The 22,461-nt window shown below is 38.8% G+C and overlaps 1 long non-coding RNA gene across 1 annotated transcript in view; it reads left to right on the top strand.

Moving 5' to 3' along the window:
- LOC135973674 (uncharacterized) overlaps positions 1-19,305 on the top strand; it is a 58,061-nt gene extending 38,756 nt beyond the window's left edge. The window contains exon 2 of the long non-coding RNA XR_010590625.1: positions 10,751-19,305. This is a non-coding gene — a long non-coding RNA (uncharacterized LOC135973674). The remainder of the gene's footprint in view (positions 1-10,750) is intronic.
- The last annotated feature ends 3,156 nt before the right edge of the window (positions 19,306-22,461 follow it).

The raw sequence follows: 22,461 nt of genomic DNA, 5'->3' as shown, positions 1-22,461 counted from the left end.
ATGAATGCTAGAAGTGGGGTTACAGAGTTGTGATTTGAATCCCAGAGTTTTGAAGATCTGTGGGCATCTTTTTGTTTCATTCCAGCTCTCCTGCTTTTGGTGTTACCCACAATTTCTTAATTTGTATTTATTTATTTTTGTGATCAGTATTCAGATTACATGTGCCCAGGGTTTCCTTATGTTCTTTCACTCCGGGGTGAGACTCTGAAGATTGGTTGGTGGGGACCTGTACATTTCTGTCATATGAGGTGGCAACCTATAAGTGACTTCTTCTAGACTGCTTTTTTTAATGCATTAAGACTGGCCTCTTCCATTCAAGCTGCTGATTTATGATCTCTGAGCTGTCAGGGTTTTTTAAAAGGGTATATAACTAATCTGAGAGGGGTCACAGTAGCACAACATTGCAGCCTACCAGTCATTTCACATGCTCTGTTTCCAGCACAATGGGGAACATTACTATACCCCTGTCTCCTCAGTTGTATAATACTCAGCCATCAAGAGACCCCCTCCAGCACTGCTCTCCTATCTCTTCTTTGACTCTTCTCCTCCCATCTTGGCTCAGCAGCAGCTGTTAGCTGGCCTTTGGTTTCTTAATTTGTATTTAAAACTCCATGACACACTCCTGCAGTTCTCTTCTGCATCACTCCTGTTGCTTCCTACTCAGAAATCATAGGGCATTGAGAAACAGGGATGTGAAGACTAGAGCTTCAATGCATTAGACCATCCAAAAACATTTGAATTACTGGCTAACAGGGTTTTGTCTCCCCCCATGGGGTACTCTTTACTCAGCATTTTGTTTAGTTTTTTACAGATCTGTAACATGCCATCATTTATGTGACAGAGCATATTTCAACCAAGGGTCAATATTTTCTCACAATTTTGTTTCAAATTTTTTGTCAAAATTTCACTTTTGTTGACATTTTCTAACCAGGATCCGTTATCAGCGCATGCTTCCTGGTTCTGCCTAGGCTAAGATCTTATTGCTATGCAAGTGGGCTGAGCAGAAGGGATCTGCAGCAGTCCTCAGAGGAAAATAATCCTTCCCCAATAGACGTAGAGCTGTAGCAGAGCTGCTTGGAGGCCAACACATTAGCCAGAAGATTGGACTAGCCTCCACGTCCCCAGAAGGGGGTGGCGAGAGCACGGCAAGATCTGTCTCCCCCACTTGCCATAAACATTGCAGCACAATGGCTTGTGGTGAACTGCCATAGAATCCAACTCCATTTTGCACAGGGAGTACAAAGCCCATGCCATGGCTGCCCAAACTCTGCCTCCACTCCCCCCTCCACACAGGGAAATCTCCTTAGCAGCAGGAGGGTATTATTTGCCTCTTAGTTTCTTCATTATGAACCTAAAACATTGGGTTTAGGCTGTGGACCAGTAGATCCTTTATTTTAAATATCTTTTGTTGGTCTGAGGCTCAGCCTTACATGCAGGATGACAGATTGGGTGTTAATTGTACCACCTCTAGAGCTTGTTTATTTCAAAATGTCACTTGTTTTTTTATCTCTTAGGTGTCTAGTGAGATGCTTTCCAAGGATACAGAAAATCAGTCATTATGATAACATAGATATTAAGCCACACAAGTTTGAAACGCATCAGGCAAAGATGTCTGTTCTGCAAGTATAGGAGTGAGTAGGGGGAAACCTGTTCAAAAATCTATTTATTTATTTCCAGAATAGGATCTTTTAAGATACCTTTTCAAATTCTTTAATATCTTCCTGTAATCTACATCCTGAAGCTTCAAAACCCAATTTCCTACATGGTCCAACAACAAACTGCAGAGAAGCAAGGAAGGCAAGAAGTGGAAACTTTTGTAAGTGCATCTGCTAGACCCACGTTTGCTGTCTTGATGGGACTTGTCAGTACTCATTGGTAGTGTGCAGTCAGGCTGAAGATTCCCTACTGACTGGAACCGAGTCATTTGCCAGGCTTTCCTTGTCAGGGAGAGTTAAACTAGTCACTGATCCTAATTCTAACACTGTTGTTGCAGCATTCCAATTTTTAATCGCTACATGACTTGTCAGGTTGAATACAAGCCACCTGGATAAAATTAAAAACCTTGTAATAATGAGAGCATCAAAGATTGCTAGCTCAGTGTTTCTACAGTTACCTTTTGATTTCCTAAATTAACAGCCAAGGTATATCCCCCTTAAGTTACCATTTGTGTTTTCTTGTTCAATGTCTCTGTTTCACATTCATTGAGTCAATAGGCAATAAGAAGCACATACCAGCACTTCCTGGATAAAGTTAGGGTCTCAGCAGGTGCATCACACTTAAGAGCATAATTTCCCCAGAAAGATTCCCAATACTCCCCATAATTAGGTGGAAATATAGTCAGTGACTGTGTTAATATGTGTGCAGGTAACAACTGGGAAGAAAGATAGCCCAGATCGCCACTCACACCTGCCAGTTGCATACATCCTAGGGGAATATCCTCTTTTCTTAGATTTCAAAACCTATATTACAAATCTTTTCAAAACTCATTGCCTTTAAACATTGTCTTTGGATTGTCACACCTTTCTGCATTGCCAATTTGTCTTTAAATGTTGGCAATTGAAGTAACCATAGAAAGTTGAGGCAAGCGAAGTGGGACACACTCTGAGGGAAAGCTATAGCCCATGAAAGCTTATGCTCTAATAAATTTGTGCCACAAGTTCCTGGATGCTGACAGACAAATCAGCGTCTAATAGCTCAGAGTTCTCATCTGCAATTGAACTAATTTACCATCTTTATCTGCTGTGTGAATGAAATGCAATAATTAAATGCAAAATGCTGGTGTGTTAATGAATATGGGCTGCTGAATGCTAGCCTTTTTGTATGAAAAATAGCTTATCCATAACTCTTTTAATTCACTTAACTTTTTTTTTAGGAATGATTAAAAATTCACAGCATTTTCCGCAAAAGAAAAGTCAAACATCTCTATTGCTATAATCACTGCAGGAAACACATGATCTTTTGGCTTCACCTTGGTTTAGCATTAGCAAGATGATTTCCAACATACAACAAAACTAAACACAGAAAGTGTTAAAAGTAGTGTTCCAATTATAAATTCAACTGTAATATTTATATCTATCAGGAATAGTTTAATATTTATAGTGTTTAACAATGTGTGGATTGTACAACACATTGAGTTCAGTGTGTACCAAACAAAATGAAAACATTGAACTTAAAATGAAATGAGATTGTATCCAAAACGCCAGTCTTTGGGATCCTGTGCCTTACTTCAAATGCTATCATATCGGGTATGCATTTTGGTTTGAGCTGGGTGAATATGGCAAGAGGCCAGGGTTGGGAACAGTGTGGAGCTGCTCCTCCTTCAGGGAATCACTGGGAGGGATTGTGCCTCAGGGAAACATAATCCTTCCCCAAGATCTTTTCTGCCCCGGGTGCATATTCCCTCCAGCCCCTGTATGGAAGGGGATCGGGCTGTGATCTATGTCCTCCTCACCACCCCTGGAGTGATGTGGCCTCTGTGGCCTTAACTCAACTTTGAAAAAAGGTGGCGTTTGCTTTTGGTTCTTTTAAAGTATTAGCTGGTCAATTGTAGGCTCCTAACACCTTTAAAATGTGTTACACCCTCTCTAAGCCCTGGCTAACATGTTTCAAACAAACACATCCTTTCTTTTTCCTAGTCTAGATGGGGCTAGTGAGGGCACCGAGGAAGCAATCCCTGAGTTCCTCCAAGGGCAGCAACCACGCCTATGACTGGTCCTTTAAAATGTGTTAATAAGATTCATTATATTTGTTCTAATGCAAAATAGGAATTAGTTTGGAAATGCCAAGAAAAAATGAAAAAGGAAGATCCATGCAGAGGTTCTGGGCCTCTGTGCTGGCTCCGCATTGCTGGTAGACCCCTCCTCCCTGGGAGTGAGACGTCTCCAGCTGGAAAGAGCCCTTGAGGCCCCCTCTTCATAAGATGGGTACATGAAAATCCAAATCCCAGGCTATATCATATTTCTAGGGGAATCTGCATGGAGCTAGAGGCGGAGCGGGAGAGAGGTCAATTTATGTCGCTCTGTCTCCCCCCACCTCCAGCCTGCCCATTCCTTCCCATAAGTCCAGTCCAATGAACCTTCCATGGCTCTGCAGGGAAAGGGAGAACACTACTATGGAAGACATTGACATTCCCAAACTCATGCATGGGAGGGAAATATTTGCACATTGTGATGTTCCTGCTATGTGCAGATCTTGCATGCTCACGTGGGCCCTTCAGTTTTACTAACTCTTACTCAGACAAACTCCCACTAACTTCAAAACTAAGTAAGAACTGCCCCAAATGGGCAAAAGTTAAATAAGTTGTAAAGTACAAAATAGAAAGTATAGCAAGGGTAGCGAGGTAACCTGTGTCGGCGTAAAAGTACTAGGCTCTGATATATCTCCACTTCTCTTATGGTCTCATCCATTTTAATGGCTGCTTTGCTTTGAACAGCACCATCAGCAGGTCTTGATATAAGATTGAAGTAAACTTTTTTAATTTAAAGAAAAGCCTCCATTGGACCCTAGGACCATTCTTGGTTCTGTGCCTCCATGTAGCTTTCTTTTTTTTTAAATGTACACAACTAAGGTCTAGTAACACTTAAATAATCACAAAAATAGCTAGAAAGGGGGAAAAGAGGCCAAGTTTTGCTTTTTTTAAACTCAGACCATTGGTAATTTGAGTCTATATTCCCTTTTATTCTGATCACCAAAGACTGAAGACACTCAGATTTTTTTCTGAGTTCAGGAAAAAAAGGTTTTATTTTTGTCCCCTCTATTATGGATAAACTGAGGTGCATGTGATTTTTGAGTTGGGTTTTGAAATATAACATCAATCATGTTTTGCAGAACAAAACCTGAGACTGGTTCAGATTTAAGGTCCACTTTATTAGAAGTGGGGAGAAAAGGGGTGAGAGTTTATATTGGAATAAATGTTGCTAATCTCTACAAGCAACCTAGGATACCTGAACTTTTCTGGCACATCTCTAAACCATAATCTGGTTAAAAAAAGGATTCAAGATTAAATGTAAAAAGGGTTGAAATGGTTCAATGAGAAAAAGGTTTATTTTATCAATCATCATTTTGATCTTCTGTTGAGCAAAAGAAACTATCTTGTACAGTAGATACCAACATTTTACAATGCTGCATTACTTTCAACATTTTTTTGCAATAGATGTTATTTATACAAATGACTCATTAACTGTTTTGCAAATTATTAATAAAATGTTCTTTCAGGTGTTTGGCTTTGACCTGCATTTTTGCTCAATAAGTTGCAGTTAAGGCCAAACCAAAATTAACCCTAAAAATGTATGTCTTTAGGTAGCATTGAAACCTGCAAAAAACCTCTATACATCTGCAAGTTGCCTTCGGTTTAGATTGATTATATCTTTATAGTGGGGAAAGGGCCTGCCTGATAAAAGAATGGCTTAATCTTTATTTGCCTAGAGCAGTCAGAAAAATAAGTGAAGCAGGCAGCCTCCTGTGACTGATTTCTGCTCACTTAAGGCAGTTCACTCTTGAAACAGAGAATAATTGTTCCCTATCCTTTTTCAGATATTGTTTTTCCTTTCAGGTATTATATCCAAATAATCTTTAAAGTTTTTGAACATTAAAGAAGAGACAGTGAATCAAAACCATGCACCAGGCCAAATTCTACCCTCGGATGCATGCATGCAGTTTCCATTGAAGTTGATAAGAGATGGTGCTCAAATCCAATGGCAAAATTTGGCCCATGGTCTTTTTAAATCATCATACAAAAATGAAGAAAAAAGTGTAAAAGTACTTCTGTCTCCAAATGCAGGAAAAAATGAATTTATAGGGATTTTCCCTAATCACTGCATGCTGTCAGCAGTGCTTCTGCTGCTAACACTACAAGTTATAAGGAGAACTTACTTCCTGCATGGTATAATTCTATACCTCCTGTCCTACTGCCCGCACCTAATCTTCTGCTACTTGAAGTCTCACCTCTTGCTGTTGTTCCTACGTCTCATATGAGATAAAGGAGAGCGTTCCTCTCCAGCGCCCCCCGGAGAAGATGGACACTCCCACCACTTCCTCCAGTTATATCCAGTCTTGCATAGGAACACCTCATTCCTCCTCCCCAGCTGTGTTCAAGGATGGAGAAGACACTTCTTTTCCTTGCTATTGTCTAGTCTCATAAGGCTCTAACTGTGCCTATTGCTGCTTTGAAAGAAGACAGAATATGGCATCATTCCACAGCCTTCAAAAATAAAAATATGCAGTTGGCGATAAACCATGTGTTCTTGAACTTTTCCACACTGGGAAGCCCCCAGTAATTTCCTCTGATCTAGCCAGGACATTGTTGCCATTCATGAATTCTGGAATAGCAGTGTGGTCCTGACCCTCTAATAACTGTTCTCAACCTCCAGGTTGAAACGCCCGGCAATGAACATTCACATAAACTGATATGCCATTGCTCTCTATTTGTTGGTGTTCTTGTCCCCTCTAAGAACCAATCTTATGGCTGGTTCTTCTTCTTCTTTTAAAAGAAGGGAAAGTATGGAAAAGAAAAAGGAAAAAAGCTCATAATTCAGTCTACAGCTATCCTATTATATGACTTTTTCATCAGAGCTGTCTATTATGAATAATTTTTTTATCCTCTTAGCAGCATACCCATGGGTTCTTGCAACCAAAATGTAAAGAACCCTTGAACAATAAGAGCTCATCAGATGTAATAAAGCCTAATCATTTTAGGGTTAAATGAAGATAATCAGACTAAAGTATTTTTCCCCAGGCATACCATTTAAAAAAAACTGGTTATAATTTAAAATTTGGAGTCTAGTCTTTCTATATAGCTAAATCAATATTTAGAGCTGTGCTTAATGGTTGCAAGGAAGCGTCAAATGACTTTAACCTGGTTCTGGGTTTTTGTTACAAATGTAAAATTGAGAGTAAGATTGTTGAAAGTTTTGCTAATTTTCATAAACTATTGAGCCACAGGACTTAAATGAGTACTGCACAGTCATATTACATTAACACTTATTCTTCTTCATCACATCCCTTCTTTAGTGTTTGATAACCTCACCTGTTTGTATCATGTCCAAAGTTAAACACCTATCCTAATATCTGTTCCATGCAGACAGGCTCTTATGATTGCAAAGAGTTCCAGGAGTCAGAGAGCTCTGCACATGTGCAAGGAACTGTCCAACATGGGATGGACTGCAGAAGTATAACCTAAGATTGTAAAATCTTAAGAACAAGGCATGGGTGAAATCCTGGCCTTACAGACATCATTATGCCACTGACTTCAATGGAGCCAGGATTTTGTCCCATGTCTTCCCTTCGTTCTACAATACATGCCATTCTTAACTGTGGTGAAAAAATTATTAATAATGATCATGATAAAACAGACCAAGTTTGGAGCAAATATGAATCCTGTTTGAGTGAATTTGGATCAATTAATATCCTTAGTGCCAGTTAATTCACAATTTGTGATTAAACATAAAACGTAATTCTGATATACAGCCACTTCTATTCCAGCCTGTGAAGTCAATTGTACAATTATCTGTATTTTTCAAGATATTAAATTTGATCCAGGATCAGATTCTAAAACCACCTCAAAGTCGGAGAGGTGTTCAGATACGTGCTACTGGTTCACGTTCAGGTGTATGTAAAACATAGAAATTGGCTCTGCCAATCTTAACTTATAGTATATATTTAAATTCCAGTTATCTGTTTTTAGGAGTCTTGAATTTACTACTTTTAATTTCACAAGTAATTCAACTTCCCATCACAGTAAAACATTAACACTTCCATAAAGGATGCCAAGGGATGCATCAGCACTGCTAAGCACCTGAGTTTGCATAGATGACTGCCATTGAAATCTGTGATTCTTTCTCTTACTGTCATTTCCATGATACAGGACTTCTAATATAGTATTATCTTGCTTTTTAAAGTAGTAGTATAATAATTAGACATAAAATACTACACAGTTTTTTGAAAAATACATTATCCATCCATCCTTAGCCTACTAAAATTAAACATGACTTAGTGTTATTATGACAAACGGTGAGAAGTTGTATTGCTCGTTGCTTCAATCATAGATGGGCAACAATGGCTTTTTTCAAACAGAGTTTCACAGACTAGCAAACTTAAAGTAGCTCCTTTTAATTGAAACCCAGACATAGTTTTAGGTAAAAACAAAACTGAGCTGTCTTGAGTTTTTTCCAAGCCAAACAAAAGAACTTGGAACTTTCCATTGTTTTTGTCTGCCAACCATGCATTGTTAAGGAATCGAAATAAAGAGGGAAGGAGGGGGATCAAGGGTTATAGAGCTCATATTTCCACTCTACATGACCCCATCTCAGCAACAGTGGTACCCTCATGATCAGTTCCTGTTGGCCTAATAGCATAGCCATCTCTGAAGGAAACAAATTACTGTGTACAGTACCTTTGTGACTAACAGAAGAATACACTAGCATTTCAAAGGTCCTTTCGCTATCGCGTCTGAAGAGGACCTAGACATTACTATCTTGAGATTGTAATGAAAATAGATGCATTTGCACCAATTCCCCTTTTTATTACTATTTGTAACAAAACTAGATTGATGTTATGCCACTTTCTGTTCTTGCAACTCTCTGTCATGAGAATAAGGTATCAAACATGTAAATACCTAACATAGTTTGTGTAATATACTGCCAAGCTGTACTACTTTGATCTTTTCATTATTTTTTATTTTGGACAGCTGGGCATTGCATTCCTTCCTAAAAATATGTACTGCCTATAAACAAGGGAAAGAAATTAAACAATGGCTAATGAAATCAAATGTACACATGTAAAATGACTAGTACAATTCACAGAATTAGACAATATGAATGATGCAAATACTTCAGTTTTGTGAGTCAAAGCACAGAAATTTGAATGCACATTCTTTTGACAATGGATTGTGACAAAATGAGAAATACCACAAACAACCAATTCTCATTAAAATCTAAAGCCTCTAATCCCTCAGTTCTCACTGGGTGTTTTGCCAAAGACTTCTAAAGAGATTATTAAATTTATTAATGAGACTCCAGAAGTAATTTTAACTGATTCATTCCTTATATTTATATGACAGTGAAATTAAATGTGCTGTGGTTATTATTTTTTCCAGTGGTCCAAGGCAATGTAAGAAGGCAGGCTCTGGCTGTAACAGCTGTCAAGAAACCCAATTCCAAACGCCTAATGTCTAATCTACAGCTCTACTGACTAGGGCAGTGTAGTATTCTGCACTGTTAGAGCTAATGAGCCAACAGAAAACTATGAATTACCATTAAAGTTGCTTTTAAGCTGTTTCCTTCACAACGTATCAGCTACAGAACTTTCCCACTTCCCTGTAACCCCGAACAGAATCCTCTGTCTGTATCATACTCTGCAAGTATCATGGACCGTACCCACCATGAGTGTATCAATTTCACAACGAAGAATGATGAAGGAACAATGATGCTCCAGAGTATAGAAATACTAAACTTTAGGGTAAAGTTTTCAAGAGTACCTAAGGTGCCTAAGTCCTATTTTTAAAAATAATTCATCCATTTAATAGTCTGTCATTGAAAGTCATAGAGATTTAGGGCCAGATTTAAGGTATTTAGGTGCCTAAAGATGCAGATAAGCACCAGTGGGATTTTAAAAAGCAGCAGGGACCTAAGTCCCATTGCCTTAATATCCCTTTGAAAATCTGGCTCCTAGGTTCCAAAGTGCCCAAATCTCTTTTGAAAGTGTGACATGGGCACTTCAGAAAATTTTAACCTTTATCAAATTCACATTAAATATTGGCTATGGAAGCAAAACTCTTCAAATGAAACGAAGAGACAAAAGTATGCTAAAGGGGAATCCACCTGTTTAGGGGGAAAATGAGCAAAGATGTTACTTGACAATGTGACTAGTCACAAATATGACAAGACAAATAACACATGTGAGAAACCTCACTATGTAAAGATCACAATGTGCAATAACATAGTAGAGAGAGGCTCTCCAGATCTAGTTGAGATGGTTATACTTCATAGCTACTAAAGCTTCAATTTTTCATTGGAAATAATATTCACTGTAAATAACATTCATAGTAGCCTCCTATTTTGCTGGCAAATCAAGCCTGATTTTGACATACATATGTATTACTGTATATTCATTATTTGTTCAGCAAATATTTACCAAATAGTTTATTCAAATACATTTCAACCTATGAGTTGTTCAACTTTTGCCTGATGTCTAGCTACTTTCCAACACTTCCACCTGTACTGGGGATTCATATTCAGTTTCCACAGGGTACTGATACCCTTTCCTCTGTTCCTGATTAATAAAAAAATGCATTTGTCACATCACTACTAAAAATTCACAGATGGTATCAGCATTTTTCCTGCAGGTACTAGCATCAATCTGATCATTAGAAAAGGTCTTTATGGTATTTAGCCCAGTCTACAAATGAATTAATTTTGAAAGTTTTTCTTGTTTGCTAAGGGTTGTATAATTTTTTGTTTGTTTTTGTTTCTTGTGACTCTTTATTTGTCCTTTCATATATATGAACAACAATAAACATAAAAAAGTACAAAAAATCCCTCGCCCTCTACTCTCCATCCATTTGACATCATCATATTGGTAACATAACATACACATCAGAGCTGCAACATATGCCAGTCTTTAAAGTTCAGTAATTTGTATTATACTCCTCCCCCCCCCCCCAAAAAAACAAAAACCTGGATGTAACAGTCTTAAATCTTCTGTGTAAACAAGTCCAGTCAATAAAATCCTTTCCCTTTTTTTCTGCCTATTTCAGGTATGCCTTCCACTGTTCCACAGCCTTCGCAAAGATCTCCTAACACAGAATCTTCTCTACTTGCAGCACTTATTCAAATGATGGAATACTAAAATCTATTGTGTAGATGCTTCAGTTTGGTAGCAGGTGAATGCTTTGATAGTGGCAAAGCAAATCACACACATTTAAAAAAAAAGATGGAAGGCATTGCATGTGGCTGACCAAAGTTTCAAGGTTGTAGCTCTGTGGTTGTAGCTGTAAAGCTAGAACTGACCCATATACCATAGACTGCAATAAACAAGAAAAGACTTGGAGGAATACACTAAAGATGCAGCTAGAGCAAGGTGGGAACCAGACTTTTTGTTTTGGAGGGAATGCAATGAGTTCAAATATTTGTTCCATTCTAAAATGAAACAAAAAGCAAAAAAAAAAAATTCTGCAAAACAAATTCTGGAGGGAAAAATCAATTTTTGGTCAATCAAAATGTTTCATTTCAATAAAATCAAAATGTTTCATTCTGATTTTAACTTTATTAATTATATTACATTACATTATATTATATTAACATAACATCATAAAAACAATTATAATGAAAAGTCATTTCTAAATGGAAAATCAAAATGTTTCATTCCAAAAAGGCTAAGGTTGAAAGAAGATGTTTTGACTTTATTGACATGCTTTTTTCAATTTTTCTTTTAAAATAAACTTTTGTTGAAATCATTGTTTATGCAAAACATTTAGCTTTCAGTGAATCAGCATTTTCCAGTGGAAAAATGTTCAGTCAGAATATTTCTGACCAGTTCTAGATCCAGTGGTTAGCTTTCAAAGTTCAAAAGTATGATGTGATCCTAGAATTCCAGATCAGATGTTGCCCCATAATTGCAAACACATTGTCAAGAGCATGTCCTATGCTTGATTATACACAACCAGCTGATCAGACTTACACATGATCTGTAACAAGGAATCAGAGTGCATGTGAATTGATAAACACATCCCCTGTTCTATCACCAGAAATATGGGATGAGCTGGAAAGAGAAGCAGCTAAGGGTAAAACACGACAAGCAGTAATACAAACTGAAAGTAATGGATGGAGAAACCAACACTTCTCACCAGCATCTAAAGAGGAGCTTTCCATGGTTTTGGAAGTACTAATGATAGGTATAAAAATAGTAGTTCCCAAAGTGATGAGAAAAGATTTGTTAAGTTAAACTAATAAGGAAAGGAGCATCAAAGAAAGTTGAATTCCCAATGCTGGGAGTGGAACCACTTATGGCCTTGAAGATGAAGATAAGATGTTTGCATACCATATATAAAGAGATTAGAAAGTGATAGAGACAAGGAGAAGTGTGGTGATACAGTTGGAGTGACAGATAAGGAAAGTAACTTTGGTGGGGAGATGTTTGATAGACCAAAGGAGTTTAATATGAGAATCAGGGAGGCCAGGGAGATGGAGAGGATGGCTGAATTATTGATGTTGATAGAGAATGAAGAAAGAGGGGAGATTTCAGGGCAGGAGGTAATCTCTGTTTTTGCTGTGTTGCATTTAGGCTGAACATATAGGATACATTTTAGATACATACTTACATGCACCACTGGACCAAGGAGCAGAAGCTATAAGTGGAGGGTAGATTTGGGAATAGTCAGAACAATGGTGGTAATTGAAGCAATGAAAACAAATAAGATTACCAGGAATACAGTGTAGAAGGAGAGGAGGAGGGGGCAAGTAAGGAGCCCCAAGGAACACTGACAAAAAGCAAGAAAGGGGGAGGAAGCAGCATCTCTGAAGGAGGGACTAGTGAGGCAGAAGGAGAATCCATTGAGTACAAAATCCAGGAAAGAGCGAGAAGTGGATGAGAAGGGCAGTAGAAGGGGATAATGGAGAAGAAGTCTGGGACTTGGTCAAAGAGGGCCGTCTTGTTAAGTGGAATGGGCAGAAGTCAGATTTCAGAGGATCCAACAGGTCATTAGACAGTAAGCTGTAGCACTGGGATAGGAAGAATATTTAAGGAGCTCAAGTGTGAAATGGAGGTGAGGGGTGTTGGCTGGAGAGGCAGAAGCGATCAATTATATAGGACAGAGGAATTTTATAGAACAGAGCATAAAGTTGTGATGGAAGGCAAAGGAAAAGAAGCCATTTGGGAAGGAGAGGTTGAAATTAAACACAGAGAAAGGTTATCATGAAGGGAGAATTAGAAGTCAGTAGCTAGTAGAAGACAAGGTCTAGCATTGAAAGAGTATTAGTAGGGACCTTTCAAAGCCAGTGACAGGAAGAAGGAAAAGGATGTGGTAGGATGTGGTGGGAGGGGAGAAGATTAAAGGGAAGGATGGCAGATTGAGAGATAACTCTTCTTATGGTATATTTCACCTGTAAACTAGGAGAAAGCAGGAAAGCTTATCTGAACATTCCAGAATCTCAGAAAAGGTTCTGTTGCAGCTGTGCCAAAAATGGGTGAAGGTATATATTATATAGAGGGATATTACTATTTTTTTGCGTAACAGTTACTCATCCTTAATGAAGGTATTCATATGAAATTCACATATACAAACACACACATGCTTACACCTCTCTATAGGCAATTTATATCCATAAATACCATAACATCTTCCATATACCAGAACTGTCTTTGGCCCTGGCCCTAGCATACATACCCAACTATCGCTTGGACTATGGAAGATTTTATTGTGTATATGGATAAAATTTGGCTATAGAGAGATGAAAATGTGTGTGTTTGTATGTGTGAACTTCATATGAATATCTTCATTAAGGATGAAGGAAGAGTTATGTAGAAAAATAGGAATTTATACCAAATTGTCCTTCCATCTTCAACTGCAAAGCTGAGCTCTGACCTACCACAGCTTCCAGAGGTTTCACAGTGTGGAAAACAGCAAACCTTTTTAGATGAAAAGAACTGTAAAAATGAGAGGAAATTAATATATCATATATCTGTTAAACTTTTGGATTTTTCACCATCTCCAGTCAATTTAAGCTGTTTGAATGAGTGGTTAATGTAACCTATACATGCCTTTAAAAATAAGGTGCAGTATAAAGTTTTTCTTATCAAAGGATTTTAAAATTATTTTTATACCTTTTGTGTATCACTACTAAAAAGTGGTAACTTCTCAAGCTTCAGGAGCAAAAGAAACAAAAGAAAAAAGCCTTTAGATGCCCACAGTAGGTGGCATCAGCCAGTGACCTACCTACTAATAAGGCAAATGAAAGGAAAATAGCCTGAGAGGAACTAAATACCAGAGAGCTGAATTCTTGGGGGGAGGGAGAGCAAAGGCAAGCGCATGATGTTTAATCCATTCTAAATAAAAAGCTCCCCCAAAATACATAATAGTAGTACAACGGGAAGCAGTATACTGTTGTATTTATATGACTGGAGTATTGCTTTGAATACAAAAGACAGGAAGGTCGCAGGGTCTTTAAGCAAATATGTCTAGCGCACGAAGGAATTAATAACAGTCTCTACAACATTAGGGGCCAGTGCAATCAGTCATTGATCTTGGGCAGTTGGGCCCCAATCCTGCAATGTGATCTATACATACCAATAATGAGTCCCTTTGAGGTCCTTAGGGATGGATGTCCATTTTTGTGGATCAGATTGCAGAATCAGGGCCTTATATTATAACTAGCTGGAGACAAAATATTCAGTAAATTAAACACAAAATACGAAACATATTTAAAAACACCTTTCTCAACTCCTTTGGATATATTTATTATTTGTTACCCCTTTCTCTCTCTCCCTATGTTTTCCTGGACTAATTAGACCCTCATCTTCCTCAGAAACCCAGCTGTCCTTTATGCAGTGGCCTTTGGCCTAACAAACATTTTCAATTCACTTTCTTTTATAAAAAATAAATAAATTTCACTCTTAACTTGCTCCCACCTTACTTTGTACCCATTTCCCAAACAGACAGTATTTTACTGTATATTGCTAATGGTTACAGAATCCTTTAATATACTTGATAGCTAGGCATAATCTAGTTTAATGTAGACTGCTGTGATAAATTACCCAGCAGGGGTGGTGGAACCAAGCAGGCTGCAACCTCCACAAGAGAAATACTGGGAGGGCTGCAATATGTTTCTGCACCCACAATATCTGACAGAGGTTACAGCAGGACATGGCAGAGGGGCTGGAGTGGTTGCCACTGTGCATGAGACTCGGCTAGCTCCTCTCCTCTTCCTGCCTTTTAGCCACCACAGGTCCTGGTGGAGACACGTGGCTGGAAGGAGGGGCAGGAGCAGGTGTTGAGGGACCAGGCTTGGGAGGAGGTACAGAGGAGAGGGGGATGTTGTACACAGGGCACCAGTTGCTGAGGGTAGAGGGGAGCCCCAAGCACTGGGCACCAGCTACCAAGGAACAGCGGTAGAAATTGTCAGAACACCCTTTCCCAGCCTGGAACTGGCTCCCCACAACAGAGTGTCAGTAGCTCCCCAAACTCCTACTACTACTACTCCTCCACCCCATATTCACAGTGAGCTTTTGCCTCTGTACCTCAGAACTTCCTCAACCTTAATTATAGAGTAGTGCTTGTCAGTTTGGGGGTCTCTCTTTTTCACAATAATGCTGAGATTCACATGCTGTGTTGCCAAAAGGCATTCTGTAGCAAATTCCACTTCTCGTTACATTGGGTTTACACCAGGCAGAATTTGGTCTTTTTGTGTTTTTAAAACAGCATAGAAATATATATATATAACTGAAATTGTTTAAAACATGCAAATATTTTAACCTATGATTGTTTTAGGAGACACAAAAGAGTTGCAAGTATCAATGTTTTCCTTAAGTTCACTAGGAAAAACTGTCTGCGTGCAAAATTCTTGGCTTTTTGTTTGGTCAGATTCCTGGAGTGTCTTCCCATGGCTTCAGTGACTTCCTGAAATTTCTTATATATCCCAAGCCATCAACAAGATTCTTTCCCAGATTTCTTAGACATTTTTAATTTGTAACCCTTAGTTACCTGCTTCATCTATTCTTTACCCCTTATCCTCCTCCCTTCTACTTTCAGACTAATAGGATTGCTGGAATCCACCTCTTAAATCAGCCAAGTCACTTCAGTTTTGAATTTTTTATTCCCATGGATTTCAGTTAGCTGCTGTAGAACTAAAGCAGTGTTGAATCAAAAATATTATACATTCAGTTGTCATAAATAACAATGCACTGCAAAGAACTTAGGTCATAAACATAAACAATCCAAGATGAACATGTGCTTCAAACATGCTGCTTTATTTCTGTCTAAACAGTTTGGATAGCCTGTTATAAAGCTTCAAGTTGCTGTTTCTAGAGGGTCAAATGAACATTTTTCAATAAAATATGTCCCTTCTGGTTCCTTAATGATTAAATACAGTAGAACAATAGCCATTTAAAATAGCAAAAGAAAATCTGATGATTTTTTATTGTTAGAATTGCTAAGATAGGAAGAGTTGTGAAGCTGTATAAGATGGTAATAGAAAAATGCCCTGACCACAATAGACCCATCTCTAGGACTTGCACAATTTGTCAAAAAATCACTGCCTTCCAAAGAGCTCCTGGGAAAATAACCAAAGTCCATATTATTTTCTTGGCTCAGTCTTGTTAAGCAGCTCATGCCAATCTAAGTGCAGCTCTCCTGCTCTATTCTCCTGGAGCTGTGTTGCCCTTTTCCTGAGCCTTCAGAAGGGTTCTTGCAGAGTTTGCAAGTTTTATAGCTGTGCAGATCTCTTCTGTCCCTGCTCATACAACATGTTGATCCTCAGGGTTCAATAAGAAGCTTTCACATGCTTCCAAAGAAAACGTGGCAGAAAAACCACTAAGAAAGAGAGTTAGCTGCATGACATAGAAATTCAGAAAACAGACACTCACACTCCTGTTTTATGCATTAAATTACCTATTTTGCACCAACACATGAAAGAGTTGCATGCTCGTGACATATTTTGGGTGCACTTTAGGAGGGCTTCTCAAAATTTGACTAGATTTGGTGTTGGCTACTTGAGTAGGAAGGTGAAAGACAGAATAGGAGCCTGAACTATGACTTCAGTTTTGGGGGAGGACCCAGTCCCACCTTAATTTACAGGTGTAAATCAGGACTATCTCCTGTGTAGTCAATAGAGTCACACCACATGCAGAATCAGCATAAGTGAGCAGAGGCATCTCTAGAACAGGACTGTGGAATATTGATAAGGATGAAGGGAGGAAATCAGGTTGGTATTTGGTCTGGGTTATACCAAAACTTCAGTCTCCAGGTCCATCAATCCAGCACTAAAGCTACCTAGAAATTAAATATAAAATATATGAGGTTAGAGTCGGGCCCTTATTCAGGCCCCTTTGTGCGGCTCTAGAGACAAAAAGGGGTTGGAAAACAGAGCTTTACACCACCTGCTCCCAGCGTCTCAGTGAAAGTGGTGGGCTGTTGGCATTGCCAGAGTACCTTACATTCCAGCAATCCCTGCACATAACAGCCCTTTGGGAACCATTACCAAGTGGTATAATTTAGAGCAGTCCTGAGGTGTCTCTAAGTTGTGCCAGGTACTATACTAATCCTCAGTGGCCCAATGGTTGGACAATGTAAAGGTGGCATAACAGTATCCTCAACCAACCCACTTTTTTGGGGTCTGTAATCTGCAACAATATTTATAATACAGATTCCAACATATTCCTTAAACATGTAGAAAAATCACATATCCTTCTTTAACACTGCAATGTGCTGTGACTAGTACTATATATGATTTAATGGGTGATCAATCATCCACATATCAGGGGTGATGTAAACCTGATGTTCATTTGCTCTTTTCAACTCATGCATGGATCTCATGTATCAAGAACAGAAATACCTACCAGGAATGTGATCATACTGGTGTGCTATTAAGTCCCAGAAAGCTTTCATAGAATCCAAGTAGTAAGGTAGCATCAGTTTACAGAGCAACTTTTCAATGGCATTGTTCCAAGTCTATGCTACTGGGCAGTGTGGCTTATATTTTGTTTTCATGGCCAAATATGTCATGCTTGACATGCCATGTCAGCTGCTTACTTTGTGTGTGTGTATGTTAGAGAGAGGAAATTATTGATACAGCTGTGAAAGGATCTCCTATTCTTACTTTTCCAAGGAATTGCCTCTAAATGATATTAGCCAAAGAGAGTGTGTGGATCTCTGAGGATGTTTATTGCTTAGCAAACACTATATGAAGTAGTCTCAGAAGGTCTAAAGTTTTGGAATATAAAGGATATTCTCCTCACTACTCATCTTCTTTTTTCAAATCTCACTTTATGCATCATCTGATTTTAGGGTGTTATTCCAGGCATCCATGTGGGGCAGTCTGTTCCGCATATGTACCATTAATGGGCCTGATTCTGTTGTCCTTATTCAGGAAAAACTGCTGTTAGTCAACAGGAAATTGCCACAGTTAGGTCTGAAAGATTGGGCCTGCGAAGGGAAATAGCACCACACCCATTTCAATGACTTATGGAAGTGGGATGGTTCCCATGAGTGCATAGGACTCGGGGAAGCAGAAGGACCCAGTATTTCAGTCATCTCTCACACAAAGGCTAGGAACAACTGCAATGGTAGGGAGGAAGTGGGGACATAGCTTGCACAAGTGTGCTGTCAGACCAGGATGCACCATCCATAGAGATGGTACAATTGCAGCACTTCTGCATACCATGAAGCTGGGGGAGGAATTGTGCCACAGAATTTGCCCTGGAGTGGAGCAGCTTTGAAACTCTCAGTGCCACAGTCTAACCCTAAAGGAGGTGTGGGGGAAACTAGCCACCTATGACGTTGCACCCCATAAGGCTTCATGGAAATATGCTTATGAATGTATATATAACTGGAATATGTTTTATGCAACCTATGCCACGTAATATAGCTATGTAAAGGTTATGATCTACTGAATATATTCATCCTATTTGTATGCATGTGTCATTATTGTATTCAAAGTTATGAATATTGGCTGTATGCTGGTTTGATTTTAAATAGCCTTAGTAAGACATTTGGTCAGCTTCTTTAGAAAGGAATTTGCAAGTTAAGTACCCAATCAAGAAGCACTTAACAGGCAATGGATCTTGAAAGGCTCCAATCCACATAAGAAGTCTACATGAGGACGTTCAAGATAACATGTAAACAATGGCTGCTGCCTGTAAGAACTGAGTCATGCATGGACATGTGACTTGCCCAGGTGACTCCAAAACTCCATCTTGGAGCTGCACTTTGCATAGGAGAGAGGAGGGGGTCTCCACCCACAAGAAAAAGTCTATTTAAGCCCATGGGAGACCCCTCCATTTTGTCTTCAGCTGGCTAAAGAGAGAGCCTCTCCACCCTCAAGGATACCTGAAAGAAACTGGAACAAAGGACAGTAACTACAGGGGGTGTGAGTGATTGCTGGACCCAGACTAGAAGGAGACTAGTCTGTAAAAGGAAGCTTACTGGAATTCCTCTGAGGGTGAGGTTTTTATCGGTATTCAGTTTTCTTACTGTATTAGACATAGACTTGAGTGTTCTATTTTATTTTGCTTGGTAATTCACTTTGTTCTGTCTGCTATTACTTGGAACCACTTAAATCCTACTTTCTGTATTTAATAAAATCACTTTTTACTTATTAATTAACCCACAGTATGTATTAATACCTGAGGAGGGGGGCCAACAGCTGTGCATATCTCTCTAACAGTGTTTAAGAGGGTGAATAATTTATGAGTTTAACCTGTATAAGCTTTATACAGGGTAAAATGGATTTATTTGGGGGTTTGGACCCCATTGGGAGTTGGCCATGTGAGTGTTAAAGCCAGGAACACTTCTTAAGCTGCTTTCAATTAAGCCTACAGCTGTTAGGGGATGTGGTTCAGACCTGGGTCTGGGTTTGCAGCAGGCTAGCAGGTCTGGCTCAAACCAGGCAGGGGCCTGAAGTCCCAAGTTGCCAGGGCAGGAAAGCAGGGGCAGAAGTAGTCTTGCACATCAGTTGGCAGTTCCCAAGGAGGTTTCTGTGATCCAACCCGTCACACCACCTATGCCCAAACTGCTGTAATGCTGCTGTGCAAATAGGAGCAGAAGAGCAACCTGCTGGTAGGCAAAATAGAGTTCTTATTCTGTCAGGGATAACAATACAACTTTGTCAGCAATTACAGTAATAATAATAAAAGAAAAGCTAAAGAATGATGGCTTCTCTGAGGTGCTTTTAACCTTAATAAGAGCTCCATTAATTTTTCATATTAGCGATAAAGCCAATGAATAGAAATCTATCTTAAAACAAGCAAACATAAAAAGATATCAAATATCCAACTGAAATTAAATAATGCCATTAAATAATGTAAATCTGCTTGTGTAAATTAAGTTCATGCATAACTAGATATGATCAACATACATATCTATCTCTGGGTTGATTTTAATATTGTCAAACATGTTAATAAACTCTGAGGGGTTTAATTTAATTCCACTCTGAAAACACTGGTGTTCAATTCTGAAAGCATGCACAGGGTAATTCCGTGAAAGGAGTCATGGAAGAACGTGAAACCCGATCATCCTATGGGCATGGAGGGCTGTAAGCAGAATGGTTCTGCTGTGTAGGGGGGTCAGGTGATGCAGATCCCATGCAGAGGGAATAGCTGGGGAAGGTCAAGGTCATGGCCAGTGATACCAAACAATTATGGATATACTAGCTCAAACCGCTTGCACAAGGCAAGTGCAGGAGTCCTGGATGTTAGTACAGCCATAGGCAGCTGGTACTCCATAGCTAATAGCAAGAATACCTGGGAGAAAACCCTGTGTCATGCTACTCAAATAGAAGTCAAGAATTTGGCTTCAGGGAAGCAATTTTTCCATTGTCCACTTAATAATTCTTTCCACTAGATTGATCACATGGACAACATTATAGTGAATCATACGTAATGCTTCTAGACATGTACAACTACATCATAGTTGAGTGATACAGGAGACACAACATTGAAGCTATACCACCTGGAAATTCCCTTATGCCAGGCGAATGGTTGAGTGATCTCTTAAACCAGTTTTGTGACTGCTTTGTGCAGCTGGAGCCATGCAAAGAGTACACGTGAAGACTGAGATCTGGCTCTTTGTTTTAGTTTTTGATGGACAATTTGTTGAAGTAATCACTGTAAATAAATGCTGCAAAATAAAGCATAAAGATTTTAATGAGCTAGTTTTCACCAACGCATGTGAATAAGAATCTGAAATCTATAAGTTTTGAAGTTTAATACAAATCAGATCAGAAAAATGTTGTTAGGGCTCAGAGTCATTTCATCTACTTATTTTACAGATTCCTGGGAAAAATGATATAAAAAATGTACTACATTTGTTACCACAGTTTTGTGCATTTTGCAAACAGCATTATTTGCTCCCTGGATAATTCAGGGAAACAAACAATCACAGAAAATTAAGGGACATATTCCACTGTTGAATGCACACATATCAGTCCCAACAAGAGATATGTGGTGTGCATCCAAGGAAAGAATTCAGCCCTATGTAAGAAAATTCTAACCTGAATTTGATTTTCTGGGCACTGCATCTTTTTAAACACTAGAAAAATAGAAGTGCTTATACCAGTGGTATGCATCTGGGGTAGGAAAAGCCCTGCTGTTGGTGGGTGGAAAAGCTGCGAAAGTGAACTATACACAAGGGGACAGATTCACCAGTACATTTTGGTTGCGTTGCCTCACTCTGCCTATGCAAAGCAGTCATAAACTTTATTTAATTGGCTATAGTGCAATAGTGAATTCGGCCCAAGTTTGGCATTATCGAAAAGTCTTCAGAGCAGCTTGAGAACTGTGATATTTTTAAATAAACCCTACACAGTTCTTTTAGAATTTGCTTAGTGAAGAAGCAGGCAAAATTCTTCCTCAGTAGGTTTACCTGATATATTTTGCCTTTGCTGTCCCACATATCTCACTGCCCATCTGCCAGACACTCAAGGAGAGACATTCCCAAGCTCAAATCCATAGCATCTAACAGATGCTAATTGTTTTATATTGATTATTAAAATTATTTAAAAATATTTTTAATTTGGTTTGAAGCAGGATTGGATGGGGTCCATGTACCCAAACTAAGTTGTGGTATTGGTCCTATACTCATTGACTTCAATGGGGCACCAAGCTTATGCTCAAATAAATTTGTTAGTCGCTAAGGTGCCACAAGTACTCCTGTTCTTTTAGCGGATACAGGATAACACGGCTGCTACTCTGAAACCTTTCATGGCACTGGTTATTCTCTATCTGATTAAGGCAGTGCCTAAATTTAAACTGAGAGCCTCCTAATTCTGCCTTCTACTGCAATGAGATGGTACAACTGCACAAGGCATGATGTTTGAGCAGGAGACAATAGTCCATTTTTTCCTGCATATAGCCCAGAGGTCAGGCTCCTGCTTGGAAGTATTTACATTATTTGAACTTTAGGATCAACTTTTTATACAACCATATTTTTTGTAGCCTAACTTGTTCCATTTCAGGCAACTGGCATTAGGATAAAGCAACGTTTTAAAATAATTGGCATATCTTTGATAGAACATCTGGTAAATGTGGACACTGTTTATTAGAATAGTTTTTCCAACTAATAGTATGCCTTAGCCTTGATAAAAGTACTTATGTTTGATGTCAATCATTCTTCTTTGCCAATTTAAACATATATCCTTCTGGGAATAATTCTGATCCATCCTGGCACATAAAACATAATGAGTAATATCTTTAGGCTTTGCAGATGAAAAAAAGAATGCATAGTGTATTGTATTTGAAACACCAGTTACAGCAGCCTAA

The sequence above is a fragment of the Chrysemys picta genome, chromosome 9, assembly GCF_011386835.1.
Source record: "Chrysemys picta bellii isolate R12L10 chromosome 9, ASM1138683v2, whole genome shotgun sequence".
Taxonomy (NCBI): Eukaryota; Metazoa; Chordata; order Testudines; family Emydidae; genus Chrysemys; species Chrysemys picta.
This window is presented reverse-complemented; position numbering and strand designations above follow the sequence as displayed.